Below are 12,384 nucleotides of genomic sequence, written 5' to 3'. Positions count from 1 at the left end.
TGTCACTTCTGATGCAGAATGATGTTGGTGCGGAACCGCACTGTGCTACCTCCTGGAGTGCAGGTGCACTGCTTTTCAAGTTTCTCGTTCCAGTATACTGCCTGGGATAGTCACAAGGTAAGGAATCTGTGATTAGATTGAGTATCCACCAGAAAGTGTGTTACCAAAGGTAAGTAACGTGTTCTGGTATTCTAGAATGTAAAGTATCCTGGAACTGTCTCTTGAGACCACACCAAATAATATGATGAAAGTAGCTCAAGTGTCACCAAGCAATTCTTCAGTGGATTAGTACAGTTAGTAACAATCTAAAATGGATGGTCCTGAAAGGTTTGCCCAATGACGAAGCCAGTAGTGGCTCTGTTGTTGGTAAAACTGTCATCCCTGACCTCTAAATGAGGCAGGCCTTTATAATAGGTTCTGCCCACCTTTAGGTGCCCCCCTAAAATCACATGGGTTCGAGTATAGGGTCCCCAGCATAATAGATTGCAACAATAAATATCATTACTGTAAAGGCTTCTGTCAGGTAAGAAAAGTTTTTTCTTCCTTTTTTTTACATAGCAGTTGTAATTCAGTGTAATGACCCACCTTTTCCATTACTCCAGCAGTAGGCATTGTGACATCAGAATTCATCTGTAATAACTTAATAGAGTAGAATTAGTAATTATAGTATGTGTGGCTGTAGATAGACATTCTTTGCTCACTCCTGCCATCAGTGTTGGGGCCGTACATTAAAAGTTTTTCTTCGAAGAAGCTTTTATTCCCAGGAGGTTGTGTGACTCCATTTAGTGCACAAAGAACATGGATACTGATACCAACATAGATTGTTTCCCCCACACCTCACCCTCAGGTTCGTATGTGCCTAGTTACCTCTCCGAGACTGATGCACTGATTGTGATTCCGAGCCCAGGTACAATGCTTCGACTTCGGTGACCGGGAATAGTCATTCTACCCTTGACCGCTACTGATTGACTCAATGCCAGTTAGCGGGTACTCTTGTCTTCGATTGCCTCTCCTCTGCAGTCACAGAGGCCTTTGTCTCTGAAAATGTTGGCAAATGGAATGCTCACTTTTCCAGTTCTGGCCACAGTGCAATTCCAAGTAAGCGGGCGTTCCGGAAGCCTGGCAGCTCTTTCGATACTGAGCATAAGACTTATCTTCGATAGCCACCCAGTGAGAAGAGGTAACCGCTTCAGTATCATTGTTGATGGGACCACGATCCAAAAAGACCCTGAGGGTTGTAAGTAGCACCTGAGCCACTGGGCAATGTTCCGCCCAACATCCCTACAATGAGGCAGAGCACCGCTCCTGTAGGAGTCTGGCATTGAGCTTATAGCTGCTCAAGACAAATGCCTCAGCCTCTGGTCCACTGCGGCCCTTGGGTTCCTGTGGACATTGAGGCAAAGCTTTGGAGATGAGCCCTCATCCACGTAAGAGCTTCAAGCCATGCCCCTGCACAACACCCTCTTACCCAAATGGTACTGAGCCTCCACCCTTAGGCCTGAAATTGGCACTGAGGGCCACCTAAACACGACACCTAGTCCAAGCCCAGGACTCTGACCTCTGAGGATTCCATCTTCAAAAGACTTGCCAAAGAACTAGAGACAGTGTTTCTCTTTCACTTCAAAATAAGCAACATTTCTGCCAACCCACCTCTGCACATTGTCTGTGATTCCCAAGAAACAAAGGATACATTTTGAGGCGAAAGTTTGCCTCAAGGCACTTTCACATCAAGTGCTCAAAAAGTGCAAACATTTAGCAACAAGCCTTCCTTTCTGGTGCGGCCCGTGCAGGTAACAGAGGAGGGGTGGGGTGAGAGGGATTCGACATATGACAACTATGGAAACTTGAATAATAAAAAAAAAGAATCCCTCGACATATGTTGAATCCCCAGCGCTCTTACTTGTACGGGACGCGCCTGCTTCCTCTACAACCAAGCACGCACCACCACCACAGTCAAGTCTTGCCACTGTTTCCATATGACTCCTCAGAAGGGTCAGTGCATTCTTTTTCTGGTTCAGGCAACCTGTATGGCGGGGAGACTGATACGACCAGCCCACTGGTTCAGAGGGTAGGAATAACTCATGGAATGACTACAGTGTGGCTCCCCATCTCGACAATCAAGATCTAGAGCCTACCTGACCACAACAGCTCCACTGGATGCTACTTTGGCATACCATGCTTTCATTTAGAGAATGATTCGCCACCATAAAGTCACTATGCACGCCGTAGAGGATGAAGATGACTTTTTGGTGGAGAATCTAAAATGGAATTCAGTGTGCTATTCTTGCTTCTGCTCAACTTTGCCCCTGAGAATTTTAAAGATGCATTCTGCACCAGAGTTGTCCTACCATATGTGGAGAAGTACAAGCCTTTTCCCAGTTCCCCTGGTGGTAGAAAATGCCAGAATTACACCTCGCCCAACATGCCACTGTGCCAAAGCGCCTTCACTCAGCATCACTTTGCTCTCTTACAAAAAGTTGTTCACGCGCTCCTTCATAGCTAGGTTAAGCCTAGAAAGAAACACTGCCCTGTTTACATGCACACGTTTCTTAAGTTGCCTTCTTTTCTACACAATGTCTTTTGACACACATTTGCTTGCGTGACAGTGCAGGATACGTTTCTCTGAAACTATATTGCTTACAATTTCACTTTCTAAGAACACGATCACAACACCTTGAACATTTAGTACAAGGCCTATACTTGTTAATCGTCCATAAAGCAACATAGCTATCACAAGAGAATAAACAATGTCAGACTGGCTGAAGCCTTGACACGGAAGCATGGATACTGTTATTATAAATACACATGCATTTCCGTGTTCAAATCAGAAGAGCTCTCTGCTGTCGTCATGAGGTCGATGTGTCGGAGTCTCAGCCCAGTTGATTCTTGTTTACCCTCTGCAAGGAGGGATGTCCAACTTGTGACCAAGACTAGGACCTACATAGCAAAAAACACAGTTGATGGACAGAATGCAGAACAATGTCTTACATTCACCCCAGTACAAGGATCTTTGCATAAATCCATCGTTTTTTTTTGCACTCCACACCACCCTAGGTCAGACACTGGCTATATGCAAATCAGCCTTGACCCTGTGCCTCATGGGAACAGTCCAGCCCGAACTACCAAGCCATGTCTTTCCTAGACCGGAATCAAGCATCCAAGGACCGGTTTCTGGCTACCAGCCTTCTTCAGCCTGGATAGCTTGACTCCAGTGATGTGGAGAGCCTGGGGCTCACGTCTGAGCATACTCAGCCCACTCGGGTGAAAATTGCAAAAAACACAGTTGATGGACAGAATGCAGAACAATGTCTTATATTCACCCCAGTACAAGGATCTGGGCCTAAATCCATCGGTTTTTTTGCACTCCACACCACCCTAGGTCAGACACTGGCTATATGCAAATCAGCCTTGACCCTGTGCCTCATGGGAACAGTCCAGCCCGAACTACCAAGCCATGTCTTTCCTAGACCGGAATCAAGCATCCAAGGACCGGTTTCTGGCTACCAGCCTTCTTCAGCCTGGATAGCTTGACTCCAGTGATGTGGAGAGCCTGGGGCTCACGTCTGAGCATACTCAGCCCACTCGGGTGAAAATTGCAAAAAACACAGTTGATGGACAGAATGCAGAACAATGTCTTATATTCACCCCAGTACAAGGATCTGGGCCTAAATCCATCGTTTTTTTTGTTTGTTTTTTTGGGTCCTACATACACACCTTCAGGTAATGAGGAGTTAGGTCATCCAGTGGGGGATTCTTGGCAGAACACCTGCCTTAGGGAGCGTGTAGTAGGAGTACACTATGCCCAATACTTAAATGCCAGCATATATACAGAATCGTTTATTCTTTATCAGTGTTCTATTACTGCTAATCACTTTTATCTGTGGTCTATTAATGATTGTAGCGCTTTTCTTTTATACAGGAATCACAATGGTTCAATAAATATTGAAATGCCCCTTTGTGTAATGCTTGTGCACCTTTCTGAGAATGCACGAGTGACTGAGCAAAAAGGTTCTAGATCTATTACCATGATTTCTTGGGGGGGGGGGGGGGGGGGGGGGGGGGGAGGGTGGTCAGGTCAGGTTTGTCATGTTCGGAGGTTGCCCCAACCATTTGTTACCATACTAGTTTTAGGGAGACTTATGGGCACTGTGAGCTAGGAGAACTATAGGCCAACGTATCCTGAGGAAATGCGTAGAATCAGTCTGGCACCATCCTAACGTTTGTTGTTCAACAAGCGATCAGTTTATACTGAGAAAGAGGAAACTGTACGACATCGCGCAACCAACATTGGTAGATTGGGTTCTTATTAAATGGATCAACTGATTAGTTCTCTTTTGCATACCCAGAGATCCCTACACACCTCCTAACCAGAGATGTCCGTGGTGGTAGGGACTATCTTCAACTAAGTAAGTAAGACCTATGTATTGGCTGTAGGTTGATCAAGCTTGACCTTTTCAAATTATTTTTTCCATTGTGTTATCCTCTCTGCATTAATTTCAATGTCGGAAACAGAAGAACTTTACATTGCTGAGAGCTGCAGCCATGCAGTGCTGAGAACTGCAGACATGCAGTTACTCAGACTGCTACAACATGGTCTCACACTTATCGGTGGAGGTGTGATTGAGGCTCATGAAGCATATAGGACAGAGGCATTCTATTCATGAGTTACATTACCAGCAACAGATGACAACAAGGCTATGCCATTACTGCACACAAGATAAAGTTCCAAATAACTACACACCATAGGAAGAAATATAGATACCTTTACACAGAAATTGATTTGATGGCATCCTACCACATACAACAGATGGCATTAGACTAGGTCCCCATAGCAATGAGGTAGTAACATGGCCAGTCTTAGCCAGATACACACCACATCCTGAGGTTGATATTTTGACAACAGCACAAGTGTGTAGATTATGTAACATAATTGTGTGTATTATTATACAGATGGTTTGTTATGCGAACATTGACATTAAATCCTGCAAGGACTTCACAACCACATTTGGTTACACCAAGCATCAGCCCACAAACATTAAATTCAGGGATGGGTTAGGATTTCATCAGACGGGAGGAGAATCTGTTCTGGATTGTAATAAAAGCAAGTCAGCTTGAGGCAGTGCTCACCCATACGGGACGTCAGGAGAAAGACATGATTTTAACTATATGATCAGCAATGGGGATGGCTCCCCCTGAGGAAGACTGGAGCACTTGGATTACTGTTTTTGCTGCAATATATACCGAAACACATAGTACCCCTTCATTAGCTGTTTTGCTAGAAGTGCTTAAACAGATCCAGATTGAGTACAGGGCAGCCTCTCCCCTGGATATGGGGAGGAAGCTGATAGGCAATTTTACCATAGTATCCACCATTATGCTAAGTAACATAAAAGGTAAAGGAGCAGTATTGGCTATTCGCCAGCGTCTAAGGGATTTGGCTCCAGTACAACAGTAGCTCGAATTATCTAAAATCCAGATCTATACAACACTAGATAGAGATACTTTGAGAGCCAAACCTGGTAAACCACAACTAAATAGTCATTCTGAAAAGGATAACTCTAAGCAAGCACCCAAGTCTTCTATGAAGTAGAAGTGGGATAATAAGAAAATCAAAGACCATCTTAAATCACAAGGTGGATCACTTCAAAGGAAGCTACTGAAAAGAGATATATCCTGCGTAACCGTTATCAGATTAGACCGCCTGAGAGGTAGACGGTCAGAGTGCAGATCAGATGAGTATGTGAAACAGAAGAAGGACCCCCAACGCTCATTTGATTACATAATTAAACAGCAAGATAAACCTAAAACATCTAAACCTCAATTCAAAAAGAAGGTAGCTGGTCTTAAGGTGAAGCATACCATGCATGTTGAGGACTCTGCTTCTGAACAGGGAGTGGACTCTGCCCATGCTGGACAGCGCAGCAGAGGTCACAATAGTTCGCAGGAACCTGATGGATTATCTGGCGGCAGTAGCGCCAAGTGTTTATATTCAGGTGAGTGTTCTGCATTGCCTATGGGAGATGCAACTCCAGAGGGAGGACGACGTACAAAGACCCACCACAGCAACACCGCGTAAGATGCATTCATCCAGGGACTAAAACCTTCTCACCTCAAATTGTGAATATTCTTTTATACTACAAGGAAGGTATCTGGAATGTAATGTACTACCAATAGACAGTATGACATCTGAGTATTAAAAACTAGCCTTGAGAAAGCCCTGGCTTAATTTTGCCATATGGGGCGAAACACGTGTCGGCTGTCCCCTCTTCTTAAACATCCTGCCATTAAACATGTTTAAAAAAAAAGAGTGTAATGATTTTAAGAATGGATAAAAGGATATAAAATATCTTCCTGCACTAAACTCTAACTGGAATACTGTGTTGTGTCACAAAATAAAGGAGTGAACCTAATGAAAAACCAGACCGATTGAAGGCAGGAACATATGCTGTTGGACAGGCCTCGTGGAAGGCCCGCTCCCTCCCCGCATGACGGGGACCGGACCCCTGCTCTCCCTGTATTCCCGACAAGACCCATCCCGGCAACCCGCTGGGGCAACCCACGACCCGTCCACAACGGAACTCCAACCCCCGAACACCCCAGTATCGGCTGGCCCGGGCCCCCGTCAGCACCACTGCCCCGGCCCAGCCGCCATCTTTGGACACTACATAACAAGGCCGCGTGGCCTCGGCTCGACCCCAACCCTGGGCCTGGCCAGGCCCCGACATCGAGGCACCACCATCCACCTAGGGGGTGAAGAGACCACTTGGCAGGTCAATGGGAGAAGGAGTGTCAACGGCTCCCCTCCGCCAGGTGTCGATCGCCCCCGGCCTCCCCGGGCGCTGGCTCCACCCCCCTGCTGGGTGTCTGGACTCCCTCGTCCCGGACCTCCCGACCTCAAAGTGCGAGGGTCCGGACATCAAAGGAGACCAGACCTATAACTGGGGCAGCTCCAGAGCAGGAAGCCAGTTGTATCTTGGAGTCGAGAGACACCGTGAAGAACTCATCCTTGGAGGCCTGCTGGCGCTGCCGCGGCCTTATCTTGTGAAATCATCTCCGAAGCCTGCTGGCGCTGCCATGGCCTTTCCTCGTGAACCATCATCTTGGCCTGCTGGCGCTGCCGCGGCCCTTCTCGTCGTGCACCATCCTCGTAGCCTGCTGGCGCTGCCGCGGCCCTCCTCGTTGTGAACAATCATCCTAGCCTGCTGGCGCTGCCGCGGCCCTCCTCGTTGTGAATCATCATCCTAGCCTGCTGGCGCTGCCGCGGCCCTCCTCATTGTGAACCATCATCCTAGCCTGCAGGTGCTGCCGCGGCCCTCCTCGCTGTGAACCATCGTCCTAGCCTGCCGGCGCTGCCGCGGCTCATCGTTGCGGACCCCAAGCTCGAGGATTGTGAGCTCCCCTCTTGCCGCATCTGTACCGGTCCGGTACTAAGACTGTCCCGCTACCCCTTTCCCCTACAGAGACTAGAATTGGGAAGATCCTCGTGTCCTGACCCCCCCCTGTATCGCTATTACCTTGCCTCAAGATTCGTATATAAAGTGTGTTGAACTCATCCTTGTGTGGTGTCCATCTGTGGGGGGGTAGTTACTTGTCTGTACGATCGCCGGAGACGACCCTCTCCGGAGGCCTCTCCCCCTGCTCTCGGCCGACCCTCCGGGTCCCCGTCTAACATTGGTGGCCAGCGGCGCGATCCGAACCAACGCATAATCGTACAGAGAGTAACTCACGACACACAACCACCATGACAACGAAAGAGAGCGGAACAACGGAAAAATTCCAGATGGAAAAACTAGAAGAATACAGCCACAGAGAACTAAAACAATTCTGCATAGAACTGGGCATTGCTACCACAGGACTGAGCACGAAAGAGGACTTCAAACATGCCCTGGAATCTTGGGCAGAGACGGGTACGGCCGTACCCCAAAACCAAAGCCTCGAGACAACCGAAACAAGCACTGCGCCGACAGAAGAAAGAAGACCGGGTCTCTCGCCAGAGGAGGCCCGAGAACGGGAAAAGAGCAGGCTCCACGAATTGGAACTAGCCCGACTTCGATTAGATGGAGAACTCGAATTGGCGGAACAAAAAATAAGTTTGGAACATTTACGGCTCCAAGAGGAGCGAGAAGAAAAGCAAAGGCAGAGAGAGTTAGAAGAGAAAAAGCTAGCCTACGAGCATGAGCGCAGCTTGAAGGAACTAGAGATTCGGAGGCAGAACAAAGATCTCGGGGTCCCCGGGCACCCGAGCCCCCCTGTCACTACGGACCCCAAGGTCCATATCCCCAAGGATGTCGTCAGAGAATATTACCGGAACGATGATATCCAGCAATGGTTCAAAGCCTACGAGGTAGCCATGACCTCCCACCGGATTCCCCGGAGCGACTGGGGAGCCGGGTTATGGGGGAGGTTTGTCAACGAAGGGCGAGACGCCCTACTGCAACTCCCGGACCATCAGATGACGTCCTACGACCACATGAAAGCCGCTCTCCTCACTCGATACGGACTCACACCCGAGATGTACCGCCAGAGGTTCCGCGACTGCAAACGGATCCCGGGTACGACTTGGGTGGAGTACGTGAACTACTTTAGCCGAGCCTTCGAGGGGTGGATCAAGGGCAGCAAGGTGACTACTTACGAGCAACTCTTTGACCTTATTGTCTGGGAGCACCTCTCTAACAACTGCTTCGTCGAGCTCAGGCAGCACCTCCTTGACAGTAAACTGACTGAACCACGGCAACTCGCCGTCGAGGCTGACCGATGGGAAAGCACCCAAGTTTCCAGAAACGGGCCCAGCGACCAGAACAGAACCGCCCAAGGGTTCCATCGCCCCCGAGGGGGAGGAGGAGGCCAGGGTCGGGGCAGAGACACCGTCCCAGTGGCTCCCGCCAGCAACACCCCGCCCCCGGCCGGCAGGGGGAACCCCCCGATGCGACCAGGTTTCCGCGCCAACGTTACCTGCCACCGATGCCAGCGACCCGGCCACTACGCCAATGATCCTAACTGCCCGAAGAACCAGAGCCCTATGCCCCGCCAGGTCGCTGCCGCAGCCCTGGGAGAAGAGCAAACCCCAGAGGACACTGAAGAGTACGAGCCAGACCAGCCCGAATGGGAACCAGCCGCCATGTCCCTGGTCTACCTAGGGGAAAGAGACTTGATTCCGCGGGCACCCCTTCCCGCCAACAAGCAGAAGTACAGCCAGTGGGTCAACATTAATGGGCACCGGGCTGAAGCCCTCCGCGACACCGGGGCCAGTGTGACCGCAGTCCGCTGCCATCTGGTGACCCTGGACCAGATCTTGCCAAATATCCTTTGCCCCGTACGGTCGGCCGACAACTCAGAAAGTCTATGTCGGATGGCCTGCGTCCCCTTCCAGTGGGGAGGAGTATCCAGAATGCTGAAAGTAACTGTCCGCGATGATGCCCCCGTGGACTGCCTCCTGGGGAACGACCTCGAAAGTTCCCCCTGGTCAGCCGTCGAGAGAAGAGAACACCTGGGGATGCTGGGCCTCCCTGAATGGGTCTGCGTAACGACCCGGTCCATGGCCGCCCGCGCCATCCCCAGTCCCGAAGAACCCGAATGGCCAGAGCCTCCGCCCTCGGTCATCCAAGAGGGAGCCACCCTGGAAGCCAGTTCGCCGGAACCCAGCGAAGAAGGACTCGATCGGCTCCAGGACCTTCCCGAACTGGCCCAGTGGCGTCAAGAGGGTGGCCCCACCCAGGAACAATTCCGACAGGAGCAGAGAACCTGTCCTTCCCTCGAGGGACTCCGGCAGCAAGCCCTCGCCCAGAGCACAGGAGACACCTCGGGGGCCCACTGGATTTATTGGGACAATGACCTGCTCTACAGTGAGCAAAAGATTGCTGAGCTAGGGGCCAGCCGGGTGCTGGTGGTCCCCCTCCGCTTCAGAGACTTCCTCTTGAACCTAGCACACGATGTGCCCCTTGCCGGACACCTGGGGCAAGACAAAACGTACAGCCGCCTGGTGACCCACTTCTACTGGCCCAAAATGCGGAACGATGTATCCAACAACTGCCGGGCCTGCCCAACCTGCCAGGCCAGCGGGAAGAGCGGCCAAAAGATCAAAGCCCCCTTGCAGCCTTTCCCCATCGTCACCACCCCGTTTGAACGTGTGGGAATAGACATTGTGGGGCCCCTGGACCCCCGAACAGCCCAAGGGCACCGGTTCATCCTAGTCCTGGTGGACCATGCCACCCGCTATCCCGAGGCCATCCCTCTTCGGACCGTGACGGCGCCCGTGGTAGGCCGAGCCCTGATGGGAATCTTCTCTCGGGTGGGCTTCCCCCGGGAGGTCGTCAGCGACAGGGGCACAAACTTTATCTCTAAATACATGAAGTCTCTCTGGCAACAGTGTGGGGTCACCTACAAATTCCCGACCCCTTATCACCCGCAAGGAAATGGACTGGTCGAGCGGTTTAACCGCACCCTCAAGGGGATGATCATGGGCCTAGAAGAACCGCTACGTCGCCAATGGGATGTGCTACTCCCGTGCCTCCTGTTCGCCTACCGAGAAGTCCCCCAGAAATCCCTGGGCTTCAGCCCATTCGAACTCCTGTATGGACACCCCGTCCGGGGTCCCCTCAGCCTAGTCAAAGAAGGGTGGGAGGTGGCCCCCCGGAAGACTCCTCCGGATGTATACAAATACCTCCTGACCCTCCGCAACCAGACCCGGCGATTCAGGGAACTCGCCAAGGCCAACCTTGAAGCCAGTCAGGAGGACATGAAGAAATGGTATGATCAGCATGCCTCCTCCATCGAGTTCGAGCCGGGACAACAAGTCTGGGTGATGTCCCCGGTTGAACCCTGCGCCCTACAGGACAAATGGACAGGGCCCTTCAAGGTGATAGAACGCAAGGGTCCTGTCACCTACCTGATCGACATGGAGTCCCCCTGGAATCCCCTACGGGTCCTCCACGCCAACAGACTCAAACCCCACTTCGTACGCTCGGAACTCAGCCTCCTGATGGCTACCGACAGTGGGACGGAAGAAGACTCCGAGCCCCTTCCTGACCTACTGAGGACACTCGAGCAGGACGGCTCGGTGGAAGGGGTCAGACTCTCCCATGCCTTATCCCCAGAGCAACGCCAGGACTGTCGAGATCTCCTGCTTCAATTCGCAGACCTGTTTTCTCTCATCCCCGGGGTCACCCCCTGGTGCCTTCACGACGTGGACACCGGGGATAACCCCCCTATTCGACACAGGGCGTACCGAGTGCCAGATCGAGTGCGCACATGCATCCAGAACTAAGTCTCCAAAATGCTGGCTCTAGGAGTGATCGAGCCGTCTGACAGCCCCTGGGCCAGCCCAGTTGTACTGGTCCCCAAGGCTGCCGCCCCGGGCGTGGCCCCCGAGCTCCGGTTCTGTGTGGACTATCGGGGCCTGAACGCCGTGACCAGAACCAACGCTCACCCCATCCCCCGGGCGGATGAGCTGATTGACCGCATGGGGGCCGCCCGCTACCTGAGCATCTTCGATCTAACAGCAGGCTACTGGCAGATCGGCCTCACCCCGGGGCCCAAGAGCGATCCGCCTTCTCTACCCCGGATGGCCACTACCACTTCAAGGTGATGCCATTCGGCATGAAAAATGCCCCAGCTACCTTCCAGAGACTCGTGAACCAAGTACTGGCGGGCCTCGAAGAATTCAGCGCCGCCTATCTAGACGACATTGCTGTATACAGTCGCCACTGGGCAGACCACCTCCACCACCTCCGGGAGGTCCTGCACGCCCTCCGGCAGGCCGGGCTCACCATCAAAGCCAGCAAATGCCAAATTGGCCAAGGGTCCGTGACCTACCTGGGACACCAAGTGGGGAGCGGTCTGGTGGCCCCCCTCCAGCTCAAGATCGCTGCCATCCAGGCCTGGCAACCACCTGTGACCCAAACCGAGGTCCGAGCTTTCCTGGGGCTCACCGGGTACTACCGGCGGTTTGTGAAGGACTATGGCAGCATTGTGGGGCCCCTCACAGAACTCACATCCAAAAAGAACCTCAAAACCGTCAACTGGACTCCGGACTGTCAAGCGGCCTTTGAGAAACTGAAGGCCGCCATGTGTACCGCCCCCGTGCTCCAGGCCTCCGACTACAGCCGGGAGTTCATAGTGCAGACGGACGCCTCAGATCATGGAATTGGGGCCGTCCTCTCTCAACTCAACACCGAGGGAGTCGATCAGCCAGTGGCCTTCATCAGCCGACGCCTGCTGGCCCGAGAACAGCGCTGGAGCACCATCGAGCGCGAGGCCTTCGCCGTGGTATGGGCCCTCAAGAAGCTCCGGCCATATCTCTTCGGTACCCACTTCCGGGTGCAAACAGATCACCGACCCCTGCAATGGCTGATGCAGATGCGGGGGGAGAACCCAAAACTGTTGCGA

The sequence above is a fragment of the Lissotriton vulgaris genome, chromosome 1_1, assembly GCF_964263255.1.
Source record: "Lissotriton vulgaris chromosome 1_1, aLisVul1.2, whole genome shotgun sequence".
NCBI classification, from domain to species: Eukaryota; Metazoa; Chordata; class Amphibia; order Caudata; family Salamandridae; genus Lissotriton; species Lissotriton vulgaris.
Note: the sequence above shows the minus strand (reverse complement) of the source record.